This window comes from Paramisgurnus dabryanus, chromosome 11 (assembly GCF_030506205.2).
Source record: "Paramisgurnus dabryanus chromosome 11, PD_genome_1.1, whole genome shotgun sequence".
NCBI classification, from domain to species: Eukaryota; Metazoa; Chordata; class Actinopteri; order Cypriniformes; family Cobitidae; genus Paramisgurnus; species Paramisgurnus dabryanus.
The window spans coordinates 12,619,896-12,641,835 of NC_133347.1; the positions used below are offsets into that span (position 1 = coordinate 12,619,896).

Here is a 21,940-nt window from a genome sequence, read left to right on the forward strand (position 1 = left end):
TCCAAGGAGAGATGCTGCTTCTGGCGGCCAGTGTCCCACATATTGTCATCATGTGATTTCAAAAGATGAAGAACAGAAACAGACCTACAAAAAATGTTACAGGTTTAAAATGTATGGACAGCCACATCAATGCACCTGACACAGGAAGGATTGTCATGTCACAGATGAGTTTGATCGTGGACTAACACTATTCCTGATAGACGCACTGAACTTGGCAAAAGCTTAAAAAACATTGGCCAAACCATCCTCAAAAACTGTATTTTTACAGCACACTGTAAAACATTACATGACTAACAACACTGTTAGATGTCGCTGTAGATTTAGCAGCACTGTACTGTAAAAATCCACAGTACTATACTGTATGTGTACATTACAGTACAGTACTGCAGTTCATAATGCATTCTGGGTAAATTTGTTTGAGCGGGAACATTTTACAGTATATTTTGGTCTTGATGTAACCTTGCTGTAGCCATTGCTGTAATGTGCCAGGTGTACTTGCAATAATCAGAGAAAGTGCGCCAACGTCAAATCACACAGACAGAGGGAGCGCACAACTCTTGGCTGCAGCTGAAGGAGGACGATTGATTTCTGTCAGTTCGGTAAGTTTGAAATATTTCTGTTTCATGAAAACTTAATTTTTAGTTTAAGAATGTTGTCAATAGTTTGTCACAATATTGTTTTAAACGTGCAATGAGAGAGAAAAACGGTCGCCAACAAAGTTTCAATCTCCCTCAGAAAGTAAGCTCACGTTACACACAGATGTCTACCGCTGCTTTAACTCGCTTTACACCTTTTTTAATGAATATAGGGTTGTTTTAACTAAATTATGACGGTTTGTTGAGTTTATATTGTGTTGAAAGTGTGGTGACAATGAAACTATTTTTAACGAAATGGACAAAGACAACCCGCCAGCGCGGTCTTGCGGTCCCAGCATAACGGTCGTTTATCTCGGCGTTTCATCCGTTCAGTTAACGTTAGCGTCAGAGAAAAGTATTAAGTTCGACTGTTTGGCAAGGCTGACTCGTGGTTGTAAAACAGATAGGACTTGACACCCCGTACACAGCATAGTACCGAACTACTCCACAGAAGTGAAAACAAGAAACCTCATATTTAACTGGATACATGCATCGAACTCATCGCAGCTTTAACTTCGACCAAATATAATTCAGACCTGGGCTCATCTTAATATCAGATGAACGAAAGGGATTGCCGCGCTTATTGTTGTTGTTATTATATTACGTTATATCAGCAAAAGCAGAGAATATCTTCTCTTAAGCGTTTTACACGCCCAGTAAGTTGTCCAATACATTTTTATGGCATATTGTTTCCACCACTTCAGATGCATTACACGCTGTATATATAAGTTTCCAAAACACATCAAATCAATGCACGAAAAGAGAATGGGCTCCGCATTTACGTACCTTTGTCTTCTCGTCTCTGTCATCTGATCCTTCAACTCTGGATGTAAAATAGTCCATTATAACATCGTGTAGGAAACTGGCATCACCAGGATTGCTCAGATTTAGGCGATCATGTTTATCTTTAAAGTGAGCAGCTAGCTACTAACTTGTTAAAAAACTTTGCGTGAAATAGTGTTACACCGCAGCCGTCCGGGTAAAACATTAAAGGGACAGTCCTTTTACCTTGTCACTATAAATCGCTATTTTCTGCAGTAAACGAGACATTTTCAGAGATTTTCTGTAGACAAGATGTTATAGAATAATAATTAAAAAAGACTTATTTAGATATTTATATATAATATAACAACTAATATATATATATATATATATATATATATATATATATATATATATATATATATATATATATATATGTATATATATAATGTTTTACAACTGACTTAACACTTACAGTAATGTTTTATTTGTTAGCATAGCATGATATTAGATTTAAACACTTAATACATTTTTAAATCAATCACTTTGTCTCTGCACAATGAACATTATCAAATATTATTAATGTTGTAAAATATATTGTTCATTGTTAGTTCATATTAGCTAAGGCATTACCAAATGTTAAGGAATAAACTCTTATAGTAAAGTGTTACTAAATTTTCTTTTACCATTTCCTTCACAATGTCTACTTATTTCTATGGCTAACAGATTTTGTAACATTTGTCTTTTTTACAGTCTTACCATTGCTTGTAAGTCGGATTGGGTAAGATGGATCATCTTTAAAGGCACCAGGCAAGTACATGATGTACAGTTACAAGTCATGTATTTTTTGACTGCAATATTAAATGCTTTCACGTCACATGTAAAAGTACACAGGAATGTGCTGATCACTTTTTATTTGTAGTTTACATGAGTGTCATTGCACTTTTCAGGAGTTAAGGCAGATGTGGAGGCACAACGGGTGACACCAGACACACACCAAGCACATTGTTCGGTAAGTTTGCACTTTACCACTACAGTTTCTTTAAATACCCATGTATACACTCATTCACAATTCCCACACACAACACTGTAACACGACCATACACAACATGTACACAATTGTCTTAGTTTGCCATGTAGAAATATACAAACAGAAATATTCAGACTTTGGTTATAAGAAATTTAATTTAATAATTGTATTTATTTAGCAGAGGTGTCCCTGGACTTTATTGACAAAAGATTTTGTTTTCAGAATAAAAAGTTGTGTCCAAATCAGTAACAATTGTACTTTCTGTTCAGGACATTCAATCATGACATGATCCAGGTGGATGCTGTCCATTGAGGAAAGAGTTTGTTCAGCGGTAAGTGAATCTTCTGTATTTTAATGTAATTAGGTGTGGAACAGTAGAATAAGAGCAAAAGGTTTCAGAATAGGAGTAAATTCAAGGCTGAGTTTAGTTTTTTAAGAATCTTTTTCTATCTTATATTTGTTGACTTAATGTTTATGATATTTCTAACAGGTTTCTGGATATAATTAATTCCAAAGATGGGAAAAAGTGCACATCCAGACAAGGAGCAAGCAAAAAGACAAGGAACTTGGTGCAGAGAAAAGCTGTGGCCATTAACCCCCATGTGAACAGCTTCATGCAGTCCCTGATTGAGTTCGAATGGACGACTTCAAAGTAAAGGCCACTGTGGTCTGTCTGCCACAGTTTAATGCATTTATTTTTAGTGTTAAATGAAATTCAAGTAGAATATTTAAAACTATGGGCCAGTGTTCTTTTTACCACAGTGAAATGTTACCTTTTAGTCGATGATGGACTTTAAACTGAAAACTTCAAACTATGGAAGAGTGTTCTATTTGCCAGAGTTAAATATGTTACAGCAGGGGTCTCCAAACTTGTTTATACTTGTTGATTTTATTTTATGTTACTTGATTATATGTTTATTATTGTTTAAAATCTTGTTTTAAATATGTTTTGTTTCGATTAAATGTTTTTTAAATAAAATTTTGATACAAACATTGCTTGGATTGCCTTTTAATTCATTATGTCATGTCAAGGATAGCATTTTTACCATATTAATAACTATAGATTTAAACCTAAATATCTAGCTATTTTATATAATATTATTGTATTAACTGTAATAAGTAATAAATAGTATTTATGGGTCAATATAGACATTACAGTAAATTACTGTAAAAATAGACTACTGTAATAAAATATTGTAAAATTACAGTACAGTACTGCTTTGTAACTATACAGTACTAGTTTGTGTACTGTAAAATGGTATTACAGTACAGTACTGTAAAACCAAAATACAGTAACTTACTGGCAACCGTGCTGCCAGTACCGTACTGTAAAAATACAGGGAAATCGTTAACAGTGAAGTCATGACAACTTTTACATTACTTCAACTTCCTTCAGCTTGTATGCCTCTCTATCGCCATCTCTGTTTGAAACATAAAACTGCAGGTTACTTTACGTATACTTTTCCAACCTGATCTCTTTAGGTATTTGTACGTGTTTTACATGTTGGCTAATATGTATGAATTCATATGAAGTGAATTGAACAAAAACGTATAATTATTCGTAAAAGCAATAATAATACACCACCCCTAAACCCATCCTTAAACCCAAAGTCACAGAGCAAAAAAAAGTATGAATTAGGCAAACAAATTCATGCATATTAGCCACCTCGTAAAATACCAACCCATTATCACAAAATTACGTACCATAGTCACGTAATTTTGTGAGTGTTTTCCGTGACACTGACACGTTTTTCCACCTTTTTGCGTGAACATGTCACATATTTCTGTGAACGTGTCACTGTCACGTACTTGTTACTCAACTGTTTTGTCCTATTTTCTTACCATTGTGGCTTCAGTTAAGGGTTAGATTTACATAAAATGACATCCTTACCTAAACCCAACTCCGACCCTGCCAGGCAACAATTATAAAAAATAAATCATGAAAAAAGGTTGAATCCAATACTTAAAGTTATATCCTAACACAAACACCAGATCTAACCATAAACCGAAGACACAATGGTTTGAAAATAGGACAAAACAGTTGAGTAACAAATACGTGACATGTTCACGCAAAAAGGCGGAAAAACGTGTCAGTATCACAGAAAACATTTACAAAATTACGTGACTATAGGTACATAATTTCGTGATACAGGGATGAAAATACATAAGAACTGCAATGAGATTGTGTTGACTTATTTTTTGCTTGTTAAAAAGTTAATTAATTAATTAAAAAATTCTCACAGAATCTGATTTAACAGCTCAATTTATAAATCTGTATTATGTTACAAAAAAATTTACAAATTAAAGAAAATACTGTAAGCTGCAGTAATTTTTTTTGCACAAATTGGCTTTACAAGTCATTTCAAGATATTATTTTACATTTTTAAATATTTTTACGTTCTTTCCACCTTTTAAAATAAGTTAAAGGGACACTTAATTTTGAAAATATACTTTATCTTTTCCAGCTCCCCTAGAGTTAAACATTTGATTTTTACCGTTTTGGAATCCATTCAGCTGATCTCCAGGTCTTGGGTTACCACTTTTAGCATAGCTTAGCATAATCCATTGAATCTGATTAGACCATTATCATCACACCGAAAAATGACCAAAGAATTTCGATATTTTTCCTATTTAAAACTTGACTCTTCTGTAGTTACATCGTGTACTAAGACCGACAGAAAATTAAAAGTTGTGATTTTCTAGGTAGATATGGCTAGGAACTATACTCTCATTCTGGTGTAATAATCAAGGACTTTGCTGATGTAACATGGCTGCAGCAAGCGTAGTGATATTAACTCTTTCACCGCCAGCGTTTTAAAAAAAAGTTGCCAGCCAGCGCCAGCGTTTTTCATGATTTTCACAAAAGTTTAATGCCTTCCAGAAAATGTTCTTCTTTAAATAAATAAACATACAATATACCAAATGAAAGAACAGACCCTCTGCTTTCAAACAAAAAAAAACCGTTTCATCCTACCTTTAGTGGTTCTTTTGCAATCAGCTTTTGAATATGGGTAGGTTTTTGCAAAAACACCATATTTTGAGCAAAAAGCAAAAATAATTCAATTTTTGGGACTGACTTTTCATAGAGATCCCATCCAGAGCGATCTTTAAAACAGACACAGACATGCAGCAGCTTGCCATAGGGCAATACTTCCGGTTTTAAAAAGTTGCGGAAGGTTGCGGAATAATAGTGGTATTGCGGAAAGACGGAAAATCTCGTCATTGGCGGGGAAGCGTTTTCTCTTAATTGACGAGATATCTCGTCAATGGCGGGGAAAGAGTTAAGCAGTGCCCGAAAATAGTCCCCTTCCATTGAAAGATACTAAGGGGACTATTTTCGGCTGCTGCGTAATATCATTGCATGTACACGATGTAACTACAGAAGAGTCAAGTTTAAAATAGGAAAAAATATTGAAACTCTTTGGTTATTTTTTAGCGCAATGGTCTAATCAGATTCAATGGATTATGCTAAGCTATGCTAAAAGTGGTAGCGCCAGACCGGGAGATCCGAAAAGGTAAAAATCAAATGTTTAACTCTAGGGAAGCTGGAAAATTAGCATTCCTTTAAACAATTTTAACTTGTTTAATAAGCTACAGCAACTCATCCCTGATCAACTTAAAAAACTAAAGGCCACTTCACACTAGTCAGACAGACTCCAACAGACTTGGAGTCTGTCTGACCAGTGTGAAACCCCTGTTGGCAGTTGTTGGATCAAAGTCAATGAGACTTTAGAATGTGGTTGTCTGTTGGTGTCTGTTGGGATCTGTTGGTGTCTGTTGGAGTTGGTAGTTGTCTGACCAGTGTGAACTGGCCTTTAGTTGAAATGAAATTTAAAAAAGGTATGATTTACCTAAAAAATATTGTGAACTCAGTGAACTCATTGCTAGTCAAGATTTCAAAAGAGTTAGAATGACTTGAACAGTCAGTTTGATCACAATTAAAATTTGAAGGCAGCAGAAAATGTTTTACAACGCAGTAAGGAACATTCATTTAAAAGTCCTGACGTGACTTTGAAACTCCATTACTTACGGTTCTTTAGCCCCATTTAGATTTTCCATGGCAAGAGATTATTAGGCATCATTTTTTACAATCCTCCTTTGTCTTGACATTTGAAATATAAATGCTAATGTATTTAGCAGTTCAAACAGACATTTATAAAATGCATGCATTTGCTGCAAGTTCCTCGTTGCAGTTTTGTACAAAAGACGTATATAATATGAATATTTATGAATGAAGTCGAATATTTATGAGGCCGTCATTCGTCAACATAAAGTAATGCTGAAAATGAGCCAGTAATGAGACTGTGATACTCATTGTCCCTAAGTACCTCATTTACTCACCGAGACAGCTCTGCAGTGGACCACAGTCGCACGGCTCATTTCCGCAAACCTTCCTTTCGCAGGCCAATAATTGCAAGTGAAAAATATTACTCTTTAAAACATTTCTTTTGCTGTTGACTGACAGCTCATCATTATCACTTTCATCAGTCCCAGCTCATCAAAATCTACTTTCTCGTCACCACAGTGATAAGAGATGGCAGTATGGGTTATCTGGCCCTTTGTAAGTCTCTCGCCAATTTAATATATCAAAAACACTGATTTGGAAATCTGCATGCGATGGGGAAGAAGCACTGGAACGGATGGCATGGGTCAAACAGAATAGGAATAATATCTTTAATGGCCCCTAACCGAGAAAGCAGAGTAGAATATAATTTCAATAGAGCAGCGGTATTATAGTATTATATAACAGAACAAAACGCCAAGGATTGTGAAGACGGTAATTATCGTCAATTAGCTGTGATTTATGCATTTAAATGCCCATGAAGAATACTGCATTATTGCTTCTTCATTCTGATTGCTTTATCTCTTCATTATTCATTCAGACCTTTGCAGTTTCTAATGTTGTATTTTTATTATTCTGACATCAGCTTCATTTAAATGTGCTAATGAACCATACTGACTGGAGGACATGTTTAGATAAAGTCTGAATTGTCTATTCAGGTATGTTTAACCGAGTACTCCATCCTCGTAACGACACATTGTCAAATACTCAAGAACATCATTAACTCCGGTGAGAAGATAAAGAGACACCCTTATTACACGAAATGTATTCATCCTCAAAACATTCCCATTTCTATTAATGTTCCAGGTTGCATTATGGAGCGGATGCACACAATTAAAAGTATAACAATATTTGAATTATGTATTACTGTACGCCCATTCCCGTGACAGCCCGAGATGACATTACATGCACAACAACAAGTTAACAATCTTTTGTGAAATATTGTTTGCCTTGTTTAAGGCTATCTTCTTAAACAAAGGCAGACAATTCTGGTCACGTAGGATTGTTTTTGAACTCCTTTTATGCGGTTTAATAAGTATTACAGAGACGCTTTCCAGGCAAACTCATTATTGACACAGCAATTTGTGAAAAGACTCTATAGCATGACGGAAGATTGAGGGTGAAGACTGTTGTTGATAGTTTAATAAGGCCCTTTCAAGATAATCCTTATAATTTCACACACATAGAAAACATAATAGATTCGCTTCTTTGATTTTGTGTCCAAAGTTGTTTACGTTTTTTTTTTTTTTTTTGGTTAGGGATTAATCTGTAGCATTTCTCATCAGGGGATATAGTGTCGACTGTTGAATACAAATGGAAAACCTGATTATAGCTCATATCTGCGCATAAGCAGGTCTCTAAATTCATTTGCAAGTGCATCAGAATAAACAATTTCAATTGGTTCAATCTTTCCTTAAACTGAAACGAATTACCTGTACACTCATCCCTAACCTGGTTACCCTACGCTGTCTGGAATACAGATACACACTGTCTGCCAAACAAAAAAAAAACTATTTTAAAATTATTTAAAAAAGCTACTGACTAAAAGAGAGTTACACTTTTAGAAAAAATTTACAAAAGTGGACAGTACCCTTTCAAAAAGTATACCTTTGTACCTAAAGGGTGCATATTAAGTACCTTAAGCGTCGCCGTCCCGAATACGGGACACCTAAGTTTACCAAAATATTGTTAATGTAAATTTTAATCTATCACTACAAACTATATATCGTTGGAAAGGTCTAAGCCTCCAGAATAGACATTTCAACAGTGTTTTAATTATGTAGGGAAAGTAATTGATTCATTTATGAAGAGAGTGTGCCTCAAAAAAATGTATATCCTGCTAAATGTCACTGTCCCACCAGCAGTATGCTTTTCAATATCGTTTGAAACCTCCAAGAGCGTAAATTTAACTCAATAGGGTGGGGTGACGCCTAAGACGTTAAAGGTATATATAGGGACATCAAAGGTACATATTTGTACCTGAATATTTGGCCTTGTCCCAAATATCTCAGACATTCATCATAAAAAATTAACTGAACCTGAGTGACATCTTAATATTACTTATTTAATTAACTTTATGTGGACTTTTGGTCTCTGGCTTTAAATTGCATGTGTTCACTTACTCTACGAGTCCGTAGGGTGACCCATCTGTCATTTTTACACTTCGAAGTATGCTCATCAGTGCCCCCTTTGCACCCTTGATGGGGTCTTCTGCGAACCAACCCAGAAGTCCTTGCGAAAGGGCAATCAGATGACGGATGGGAGGAGTTCACAATGATAGGCAACTTCTATTTCTATTTTCTATTTCCGGCATGACGCTGGAGTCTGTCCCAAAATGGCCCTGTCCCAAATGGCACACTTGGACTTGTGGAGTTCCTCAGAGGCCACACAGACCTTAGGGACCCTTGAAGCGAGTCAACAAGTCGTATTTTGAGACAAACCAGAAAGGCAAACTAGGAAGAGGAGACACACATCTAGCTCCGTTCACTGTTAGAGCTCTTCAGATCGCATAATTCAGTGGAAAATGAATAGAAATCGTATTCTGTATGACTAAATATCTAACTAACATGTGATGAATAATCATTATTTCTCCAAATATGTGCACCATTGTACTAATAGCCCTGGCGGATTCTGTATATTTTATGTATTTGAACACAAATAAACCGGAGAAGACAAGAATGAATGTTTTACGGGTGGTGATTTCTATTCAAAATAACGAACGTTACAGATTAATTATTTTGCACTCCCGGCATAAATTAAGAAATTAATATCACTGCAAACCAGTTTAATCATAAACAGTGGTAAAATATCCAACATGGAGTCTTTAACCTTTCTTGTGATGCTGATCAAGTTTGTCCAGATCAAGTGTGATGTTTTGACGAGTGATTAATTTTGAACAACAATAATCTGGGATCACCAGTGATCCCTGCCGCTCAAGGGGTTGATTTTTGTATGCGGTGATAAAGTTTTGTTTTGGTAAACACAGCAAACACTTGAAGTGAAAACTATCATTAACTTGTGCAAAAAATTGAAATAGTCTGGCATGGTCGGGCCACAAGTTGGCACATTCTAAAACCATTTTTTTGTCCATGGTTTCGTCTCTTATCTAAATCTGACCATGGTGACTTTGACAGAAAGCTGAAGGTGATTGCTCATAGGCTGTCCCAATCGGTGGCGCCTGGACAATCCAATCACGTTTGAGAAAAGGGAAACAACAAATTGAGGGTTTCTGAGATTTTTCTTTTTCCTATCTTTTTTTAGAAGTAGTAACGGGTACTTACGGTTATGGATAGAAATAGACTACAATATTTGCCTCTCAAATGTACTTGAGTAAAGTCGTGAGTACTCCTCAAAAATGATACACGAGTAAAGTACAGATCCCTCAAAATTGTACTCAAGTAAATGTACTCCGTTACTGTCCGGCTCTGCCGTCATCTGATTGGTCTGATTGCTTTTTCGCAAGGACTTCTGGGTAGGTAAAGTGCTTGAAGCCTGCAGCAGTGTGTGCTTCGCCGAAGACCGCATCAAGGGTGCAATGGGGGCAGATGAGCACACTTAGGAGCATAAAAATGACAGATGGGACTAAGCAAGCACGCGCAATTTAAGGCCACGAGACCAAAAGTCCAAATGAAGTGCGCCATTTGAGACAGGGCCAACATAAGGTCTTCAACACCTCACTAAGGTCTTCACTACATGACTACATCATGTGGAAGTCCACAAGTCCGGAGTGTGCCATTTGGGACAGGGCCAATGGTATATGGGGACCTTTTTAGAGGGTACCGTCTCAGTGACAGATTTTGTTTATTTTTTCTGCCTTATTAACCAGCAATATCAATTTGAGAGCCTCGATTCAAAACACAGAGCTTATGGCATGGTATCAATTTCAGTGATCTGAATCGTAACATTAAACATAAAATGTTCCTGTGTTAATTGAGTTCTGAGGGGACATGCCATTTATAAACAAAGTCATTTAAAACCAAATCACTTTTATTAAAACCGAGAGGTCAAGCTTATGCAGCTTGCTTGCAGACAAATAAAGCAGCATGACAACAAAAACATAAGTGATTCAAAACATGGAGTATATGATATATATACTATTTGATTTTTTTTTTGATTTTTTTTAATATTTTGTTATATTTATAGTTCAGTTTGCCAATGCCAGTGTTTTATAAGGCTTATAAAAAAGAAAAACAGTATTTCCCCCTATTGACTCCATTTTACAACACTGATCAAACTAGTCACTTGTGGATGTTTTGGGACTTGTTTTTATGTTATTATGGTACTGTTATGATGTAATTTTCATGCAACTTCAGAGTGATAAATCACATGGCATTTATGGCTCAGAGAAACACAGCAAAAAATCCTTTAGTGCCTATAAAATGGCATGTTTAAAAGATTGTACCTCTAGTGGCACGATGTAATGCACTACTGTACCTTTAAAGGGTCACTAACTATGTATTTGGCACCTGATACTTAGTTTCTGTCTTCCTCTTTATCATCATTAATTATTTATTGACACAGATGCTTTACCATGAAACCACGTAATTGGTTTACTAGAAACTATTTACAAGTGAAGATGGCCACATATTGACCACAGTAGTGATTTCAAACATTCATCATGAAAAATGCACTTAACCTGAGTGACATCTCAATATTATTTATTAATTAACAGACATATTTTATAATTTACATATCAAGAGATTTATCTGAGAAAAGTTACAGCTGTAACACTCAGCGAGTTTATTTTGCATACTTCATAAACAAAAACAACATGGTTTCTAATCCTTCACATTCTGAGATTATGAAGAACATCTTTGATCTTTTTCCCGCAGATAACATATTTCACCGTAAAATACTTTGATAGGATGATATCATCCCAGACCCGCAGAGGTATTTGGATGGGATATCATGTAAGTCTATGCTCAGTTTATCTAGGGTCACTGACTGATGTTCCTTATCAGACTTCCCCCCTCCGCTCTAAAAGCCGTTTAATTCTCCTCTGGTTCAGATTGTCGGATCTTATTGGATTCCGGTGCGAGTCTCTCCTGCATGATCTGTCATGATCAATCTCCACTGCAGCCTTAGGGATAATGAATAAATTTAATGACGGTTTCAAATGTTTTAGCGCTGGGGGAATACACCCTGCCTGTTAACTTATCTAATTAAAACGTTGCATCACCAGACGAAGTTTACTCTGTCGTTTCTCAGGCCAAAATCACAGCCATTATGGATCTAACTCTAATTAGAAAAAGGTATTTTCTACTCTGTGGGATGTCCTGCTCAGGTGAAAATGCATTAAACACTGACAGCTTGTACCTTTTCTCTCAAAGTGTACCCTAAGGTAGTAAACTAACTTGGTAGCTTGCAAACTATACGCTAACTGCACAAAACAAAGAACAAGAAATGTTTAATTTCAAAATCTGTAATGTCAGTTGATGCCTATTTTTTCCAGTATTGTATAAAGCAAAATGTCACATGTAAAGGCCTGCAGTGCTTCCCTTAGATTTATCCGCAACATCCAGGTGCACTGTTGCCAGGGCAACTGCTGATGCGATCAAGGTCTAATTACATCACTGCAACTTTAGTGTTACAACACATCTATTTGAACCAGACAGAACATGTCACAGGTGTAACAGCAGAATAACATTGACTTGCAGGTGTTGATGATCAAAGCAATCTGATAAAGTGTTCAGTGAACAGAAAGACATGTGCCTAGATCACAAGCTGGCAACCAAAAACACTAAGCACTATAGCACAGCAGGGACTGCACCTCATAAAGTTATTTAAGTGATGTTTTGTTTGGCACTGATGCAATATTACTTCCTTCCTGGTAGACCATTTACTTCATTTCCATTTATATCCATGGCAACACACATTCATGTGATCGTTAATTGCTAAAGCCAGTAGTGATTGTTTTACCATTTATTCCGGGAGGCTTTAACAATCTGCAGGGTGTCTTAATATGTTCTAGTTAGTAGCAATAGACTTTTACAGCCCTAACCAACTTCTAAATGCCATTACGGAGAGGATCTTCATTCAAAAAAGATGGAGATACAGTAAACAACTTCATGTGTTCAAATTTTGCATTTTAAATATATAATGATGATCCATTCATACCAAACACTGAGAAGAACATTACAATGTTGAAGTAAAATTTGCCATTTCCCCCCTTTACCAGCATGGAGACATTTTTTTACTGTGTTTATGTAATTCTCCAAAGTGGCGGCACACACAGTTGGCATGTGATGTGACTTCAAGCTCACAACGATTAAACATTCATGTTCCACATCCTCTTAGCTGTGGTTCAAGCAGGCTGCTCTCAAATTCATTACAGAAATATTGTGCTTTGGAAGTGCTTTGGAAACTTTGGATATTTGAAGCCTTTTTGGAACTAAATGTTGGATAGTGTTAAATGTTTTTCATATCTGAGAGATTCTCATTGTTTGATTCAGAACACTTTTAGACTCTAAGTGACTCTTTCATCCTCAATGTCAATTAATTCAATCAATTCTCTACAAGCACATGAATAAATAGGTCGTTAAAATGTGGCTCTCCTTATGATGTCATAAAGAGCTCTTATTATAATAATACCACCCCTTAATCTGCATTCAATTTATTCAATCACAGCACTGCCATTTAGTGCAAAGAAAAAGAGAGAGAGAGAGAGAGAAAATAATTCACAGCACAACTGAGTTTGAATTGCATCAAACCACCATCATTGTGATCAGTGTTTGAATTTCATCAGCTCATTTGCATTTTAAAGGACACACCCAAAACTGCACGTTTTTGCACACACCTACAAAGTGGCAATTTTAACATGCTATAATACATTTTTAATATGGTATTTTGAGCTAAAACTTCACATATGTGCTCTGGGAACACCAAAGATTTATTTGACATCTTAAAAATGTTTTGTGCCATGGCCCCTTAAACATGTTTTAAAAAACTAGACACACTAAAACATCTTTGCATTTTTTTTAAATGTGGGAAGGTTTATAAAAGATACATGAATGTCAGATTGTGTTTCTATAAAACACAGACACATCGCTGTATAGAATGACGAAAAAGTCACTAAAAACACTACAGGATGTGATAAGTCAGAGCAGACAAATTCTTTAAGTTGGGGATCATTCTTAAAGAGGTAATGTGTTTTAGTGGCATCTAGCAGTGAGATTGCAAATTGCAACCAACCTCAATTTTGAAATGCAATGAGAAGCTACGGTAGCTGCCACAAGACAAAAATGTCATCGCCTGAGACAGGGACAAAACGTTCTCTGTAGAACAGTTTGCCCATTTAGGGCTACTGTAGAAACATGACAGTGACTTCCATGTAAGGGGACCCGTGGCGTATGTAGATAAAATGCCTCATTTTAATGTTAAAAAAACAATACAGTTCATTATGTAAGCCGGTCTTTATACACCACTGATAATATAGTTGTGTATATTATATTGCATTTCTGTCAAGAGATCCTTCTAAAAGTCCCACATTGCACCTTTAAATTACCAGCGAGCAATGACACAACTTATTGACATAGATGAACTGAATTTAAAGTGGCAGTGTAAAGAGAGTATTTTCTTTTATGTTTTCCCATAATTCTTAGCACCATTCTTCCATATTTAAATGCTCAGTGCACTAATGAATTTCATCAACCATGGTAACGTTTCTCACATCACTGTTTGTTTCTGTAAATGCATTCTTGCAAGCGTGATGCTCCCGCTTTAAGTCTATAATCCAGCAGCACTGTTAAGGCTGTTAGGATTTCAGCAAACTTCTGCGAAAAAAGAAGTTCCTGCAACAGGCAAATTGAATTCTTCACCATCCACCTCTGCTCAGATTACCTGTCTCACAAGACCTGTGGGGTCATGCTGTGTCCGAAAATAGCCCCCTATACACCAATTTACTATTCCCTACATTAGTCCACTTGAATTTGTGAATGAAAGCGAGTCAGTGAATTCGGACACTAAGCGCCTGCATTTGACACCAGGCACACAGTGAATGGGTAGCAGCTACTAGCCTTTCAAATTACATTATTGCGGTGCATTATGGGTTTGAATAAAGCTGAACACACCACACGTGAATGCACCTGTAAGGTCATGTGATTCCAGAGCAGCTGTGAGGTCATGTCATTTCAGAGAATATGGGTGTGTTCGACTTGCGTCGCCACCTGGGCCGACAGCTGCCAGACCAGTGCAATGCATTTTGGTTAGAAAATGTGTCTGACTTTGATCATTCAAAGTGCAGAGAGAACAAAACAAATGTTTTACCCTGTATGATTTCTCGAATGGCTTTTGCGGTACGTTGATATCATCCGGCTATCAGTTCTTGCAGTGCCGCATGACACCTAAGACCAGCCGCTATTGGCCACTTGCATTAACATAGTCGCATGGATTAAAGTGAAAAATATTCTTCTGACTGAAATTTTTTTCAGGCCAAGTCATATTCCTTGTAAATAGGCGATACCAATAGCATTCTAAGGGGAGATGTTTTTTGCCATTAATGCCATATTAAAGTCTACTGTGGCATTTATAGGGTTGCCAACTGTCACTATGAAATACAGCAGCAGTGCGAGTATGTTTTTTGTGAATAAACAGTGTTAACACTTAATTACAACATATGATATAGGTTTATTAATAGTTTGTTAATTTACAGCTTTACTTTTAACACGGTTCTTTAATTGAACCATTATCTTTAATATCTGCCTTAAACAAAACACTTGTGACTCCTGCATTAAGGGTTAAAAACGTTATCCCGTCATGTTAATCTACTTGTTGTGACAAACTAAAAAAATGTATTCTGTAAGATGTAGTTTGCAGGGCATTTCAGATTAAGGTGAAACAGCTAAATAACTCCCTATATAAAAAGAAATATGAATATCACCACCTTTAATGAATCTTAATTATTTATTCATTGTAAATCTTATTAATTTTGGCATTTACTTATACATTTTTTTAAATCAAGGTTGAAACTGTTAACATTAGTTAATGCACCATACTGCTTACTTCAATAATCTAACTAACATCAATTACTTTAATGACATAAACATGAATTAATAAATGCTTGTATACTCTATATAACATGAACAAACTATGGAAAATATAATGCATTTAAAAATGTGAACAAATACAACTTTTTCATATCATATTATTCAGTACACATTAACGAATAATCCAGGGTGTGTTCTGCTCACACAACAGCTTACAGTCACAGCTCTAATACAGTAACGTTATGTATGAATATAAACCCTGAACGAGCAACTCAAATAAAACTTGTGTACAATTCGCACAGGATGCCAGTAATCATAGTGACAGTTGTACATTGAATGATTGTACCCTTTATCAACAAATTATTATTTAACAATAGAGGCAGAGCTGAGGTGCTATTTTATGCGCAATGTTATGCACTTAAAACAACGCATTGTGCGCAACGTGCGTATATTACACAAGAACAAAATTCAAGCTCACGTATAAACAGTCAGTGATGAAATAAGGATAATAAACAATAATGTATATATCTTAGTAAATTGATTTAGTCAAGAGCAGTGAGAGATTAATTGTTTGATTACATTAGTGACAGATAAGCAAAAAAGGTAACTTTTTTCTGCAGTTTACTTTCTCCTAAGCCCTAAATGGTCGTGTTTGAGGATACTTGCAAAGACAGGATTTTTGACGCATAACCTTATGTGTATTTAAGGACAATAAAGCGGCAAAAATACTCACAAGCTCAAAGAGAAGCGAATGCGCGACTTGCTTATTCCCCTCATACAGAAACAGCGCATTTAACACTGTTGTTATTGTTTCAATTTAAAATCACTTGTTTTTAATTGCGGATACATGTACAAACGTCAACATTTCTTGACCATGTGCACATGCAACTGCAATAACTGACAGGTGGATGACATCGAAGTACTGCGAGAGCATTTCGGAAGCAGTCTCGTCTAATGAGTTCTCGGTTCGCTCTCACGGGATTTTGATGTCATCTGACTGCCTCTTGATTCTTGTGGCGCCAAGTGAAGTTTACCCATGAGATTAACAAACTCGTTGTATCAGCCACTGGTTCGATCAGCGTAGCATTCAAAAACGATCATGTACGAGACAAATCAATTACCCCCAAAATACAGGACCCTAGGCTTATTGTGCAAAGACACGTAAATTACCTGGCTGTTTGATTTTCTTAGCCCACGAACTGAAAGGCTTGCCAATCTTCCTCATTTCGCTAAGTCAAGTTAATCTCCATTGGTTTTATACACCTTTATCGATGTCCAAAACATCGGATCCTTCCTGCATTACAAGTATGTCCATGCTAGCAGAAATAAAGTTTTACCTCAGCTTAACGTGAGATACAGCCAGAAAACCCGGAGTGGATCTGGTGCGTATGATTACAGAACGCTTACAGTGGAGAGAGGAACGTGATTTCGCTCCACTCCAGGCTTTGATCACATTCCACTTAACAAGGTGGATACACTGCGTCTTTATGAAAAGTTAATTTAATAATTTTGCAGCTGACGGAAATCTGTCGTAGACTCGCTGCAATCGACGGAAATCCGTCGCTACGACGGAGAACTTTAATCCATGTAGTCGCTTAGTTAAAAGTGTGGCATAAGGACTAGTCTGACCAACTAGCAATTAGTTTGGGCTAATCAGTCTTACTTTTTATTATGACCGATATTGAAAAAGTACATGACTGACTTGTAAGACTAGTCTAAGTAGTTTATGCAACCGGCCCTATTTGTCACCAATGCCTCTTTTAACACCCACCATTGTGATCTTTATACATTAGTTGTCATGACCTGATCTCTATATTTCTTGTCTTATCCGAGTTTGAGAGAGATTAGGTTGTGACAGTACGTGTCTGCCCTGAGAGAGTTGTGTGACAGGCCTTTCCGCAGTCCACGTTTCTCTCAGGGTTCGTGAATTGTTTCCCGCTCCCTTATGTTTGATTAAGCTACAGGTGTATGTTGTTAGTACTCCCTATTTAATACCCTTCTGTCCTGTCCTCCGTGCGTTGGTATTCTTCTGTGTTCCCAGCTAGTCTCTAGTGCATTCCCGTTCCTGGTCTTGTGTATGTTTAGGCAGTTTAATGTTTCCAGTGTTTATGTTAGTCAGCTTAGTTCTCGTGTTTGTTATGGTATGTTTTACCCCCTCGTGGGTGTTTTGGTTCTGAGTGTCTGTGTATATTAAAGTATTCTTTATTTTAAGTCTGCGTTTGGGTTTTCCTGTCTTCCTCGTGTTCCAGCCGTGACAAAATGATCCGGCCAAACTGGATGCAGCAGGTTCACGGAGGGCGGCTCCCCCAGGAGTTTCGTCGAGGGGGAGTAGTGACATCGGGGTTCATTCCCCATCAGCCCCGATGTCTCTTGGGGACCACCGTGAGCGATCGCTCGCTCCTGCGGGAGGAGGATCGGCCCAGGCGGTCCCCCAACGGTTTAGTCGTCGACGACGGTCCCATCCTGCTCGCAGGGGGATCCGGAACGGACCACGCCCGATCATTTCCCCGGGGTGGCTACCGAGAAAGGGTCTCCGTTTCCGCGAGGGGATGGGAGATGACTTCCGGGGGCATCTGATCGTCGACGATTCCCAGGAGGGGGGTAATTCGTCTGCCTCGGTTCTCGGAGCGATCGCTCCGGTTCTCCTGGCGCAGTCCGGCCAACCGTCCTGTTGGTCTCATCCCGGCGGCTGCCGGCTTCGCCAGGGTCCCCAAGCCCTCCACCCCTCCCTTGGACTCTCGCTACCAGACTTTGTTTTTGTTTTGTTTTTATGTGAGTGTCTGGTAGCCACCCGTAAAGGGAGGGGTTATGTCACGGTGATCCGTGTCATGTTTTGTGTCTGTTCTATATTGTCATCACCTGGACACTTGTTAATTATCACATCATTCATTCCACCTGTGTGTCATTAGTCTTTGTGTATTTATACCAGTGTTTGTGTCACACTCATTTCCGGATCATTGTCATTACTACCCAGTCTGTTTCCAATGTCATGTTTTGGATGTTCCTGTCTTTGCTACCTGTTCGTCATTTTACTCCTCGTGTTTTTGGTTTCCTATTTTATCATTAAATGTTATTTATTTTGAACTCTGCGTTTGCGTCCTTACTCCACTTCCGTGTCATGACATTAGTGGGTTGGCCTTCTTTACATACTCGACGCCTGACCCACTGGTACCATATTTTATAAATCAATTCTACGCAAAACCCCTCTGTATTTGAACTATTTTCTCACCATTGCCATACCCATTCGTAACCTGCGCTCTAGCAGATATATTTTCCAAGTATTCCCAAAAGCAAACACTTCCTTCGGCCATAGCTCCTTCCAGTTTGCAAATGCATATGATTGGAATGAGTTACAAAAGACTCTGAAACTTAAGAACACCATCTCTCTCACCTCTTGTAAAGCACGACTATCAGAGCTTTGCATGTGCTGACCCCCCCTTCCTATAATTTAGTATTAAATCTACCTTTGCTCTATAGTGTCTTTTTTGTATCCTGCTTGCAAGTCTTGCTATTTGCATAATATCTACTTGCACACTTATGCCTATTATTATATACTACTTATGTAGTTGCCTGTTATTTTTTTAAATAATAGCTAGATCCTTTTATTACAAATGATGATGTATTTGTTATATATTAATATTTTTAATTTATTGTCTAGAAAACTTGTACTTTATTACCTTGTGTATTTAATGTGCAATCTGTGTATTTTATGTGTAACTTTTTGTGTCTTGCACCTTGATTTATCTTGGCAAGCAGTGTTGGGAGTAACGCATTACAAAATATAATATATTACAGTAATATATTCGTTTTTGCTGTAACGCAGTAATATAACGCATTACTAATAAAATTTTGGTAATATTTTACTCGTTACAGTCTTAGTAACGAGCGCGTTACAACAATCAATGCATTTCAAAAATAGACGTGTTATTTTAATTTTTTTATTTTTGACCAGTGCGCGCGACCAGCATCCACACAGGAGAAAGCTGCGGGTAAAATAGCAATGGCTGCGTTCCAAACAGCATACTTCCATACTAGTAGGCAAAAAGCACTACTTCTCGTACTCTTTGCCTACTATATAGTATGGAAGTAGGCGGTTTGGGACACAGCGTATGTCTGTTTCCAGGTGCTGTATGCAGCATGTTAATTTTTACTTTAATTTTGTATTTGACGCGTTTCTTAAAGAACCGAATCTGGGAAGTCCGCGGTTGTATAAGCATTGACTAAAGTGGTCGCAATCAGGTCCGGTAGCGCCGCATACGCAAAATTCTGCGACTGAGAGCACTAAGTAAAAGCAACAGAAAGTTTCTATCGGTCTCCTGTGCTGGGTGAACCTCAGAAGTAAAGAGACTTTTAGAAATCTTGCCAGTAAAATCCATTTCACCACACCAGCAATGATGACAAGGTAAGCTAACGTTGCTATGGTTACAGTCCATATACATAATAGATTGCTAGACTATTCCTATGCTATCTACAGTTTTATTACAAACAGCAACATAAACTACAACATAAAATTAATGTAGACTTAAACATGGTTATTTAAATAGTACATTTAAACATCACTGTTTAAAGTTTTTACCAGCCTTTGTATGGGAGCCTATATTCATTGTTTGGCAAAAAGCAGTGTTCCTCTGTTTGTCTGTGTTTTATTTAGCAATTATATGTTAACCTACATGTAATCCTTATATTGTACTGAAATGAGCTGTATTCCTTGAGGCCTGATCCTCCAATAGCACTTTTTGATAAGTTGTGTCAACCCAGTGCATGCCAGGTTTGTGCTGTGAATCTGAATTAAAAGTGAATTAAAGAATAGAAATGAAAAGAGGTTGCGTGTCTTGCCATGTTATTAGGCTATAGGTTGTATTATAGTGGGCTCTAGCTTTATTGTGTTTGGTATGTGTACCATCATTTACCAGACTTTTACCAGATCATTTGTCCATGTTTATGACTCTGACAGTCATTGTTTACTCAAAGTAACTCAAAAGTAACGCAAAAGTAGTGTAACTCATTACAGTTCAGAGTCAGTAATATTGTAATGTAACTAATTACTTTCAAATGACAGTAATTTGTAATATATAATTGCCACTGTTGGCAAGGTTGCTGTTTTAATTGAGAATGTGTTCTCTACGTGCACACCTGGTTAAATAAAGGTTAAATAAAAAAAATAAGAAACACACCTCATCATGTGAGGTCATGTGATCTCAGAGCCCACCTCACTTTTGCAAGCTTGCCTAGATTTTCTCATAAAAATTTGATCACAGTCAAAACAAGTTTTCAGATGCTGTATATTTAAGGGGATCCTGGAGAATTTGCAAGTGTTGGAGTAGCACTTGCTTTTGAAAGGTCTCTGGATGTTGACTGGAAATTGTTGGCTGTCAGACAGAAAATGTGAATAATTCACTTACAAAAATAGTTACAGAAGCAGCGCTGAAAACAACATTAAAATCATCAGACTTACATTTCTGTTTGATGAGTTGGCACAGAGTGTGTTTGGTTTGAATGTGGAGCGTGATTGTTTGTTTGTTTTTAAAAACTTTCATTGTATACTCCAGTTCATTGCTCATTGTGTCTTGGTAAAAAAACAAGCGCATAGTCCAAAACCTACAGCCAAGATTTCTTCTTTTTTGTCGATAACATGCTAATGCATTCCATTTTTTTTTTCAAAGCAAGAAAACAAAATAATATGAGCAAATGTGTTGTGTGTGTAAATGTGCTCTGCTGACACAGGACAGAGATATACAGTACTTTCTAATATACTTTGTCTTGTGTATTAAAGTACATCAAAATGCAAACACTAACTAACTAAACTAAGTTTCTAATTTAATGTAAGTTTTAAGTGAAATTAAACTTTTTTCTCCACGCTGAAATTATATGAGTAAAGTTTTTTTTACTACTAAGGCTTCTCACATTTTTTGTACAAATGATTTTTCCATTCATTTAAGCTACGATAATTAAATCCTACCATATAAGATCTGCAAATTACTTTTGGTAAACATCCCATTTGGGTTTGACTTACAAATAAAATTTCATTATGAAGGTTTTCTCCAAATTGCTATAAAAAGAGAGTCACTGGAATGTTGTGTGCATGTACTGTCTGTATGTTTGTATTTAACAGTGCCATCTGCTGGTGGTAGTGCCAACACACAACTGGTTCTTATCTGAATGGCCTTTAAAAATAACACGCAGGGCA

At 36.9% G+C, this 21,940-nt stretch overlaps 1 protein-coding gene and 1 long non-coding RNA gene across 3 annotated transcripts in view; one reads left to right on the forward strand and one right to left on the reverse strand.

Moving 5' to 3' along the window:
• LOC135729294 (4-trimethylaminobutyraldehyde dehydrogenase A-like) overlaps positions 1-21,940 on the reverse strand; it is a 318,074-nt gene that overhangs the window by 225,915 nt on the left and 70,219 nt on the right. The gene's annotated exons all lie outside the window — the stretch shown is intronic.
• LOC135729290 (uncharacterized) lies at positions 304-3,418 on the forward strand. Its single transcript, XR_010525645.2, has 5 exons — positions 304-599; positions 2,151-2,207; positions 2,348-2,409; positions 2,697-2,758; positions 2,918-3,418. It is a non-coding gene; the product is annotated as an uncharacterized lncRNA (long non-coding RNA).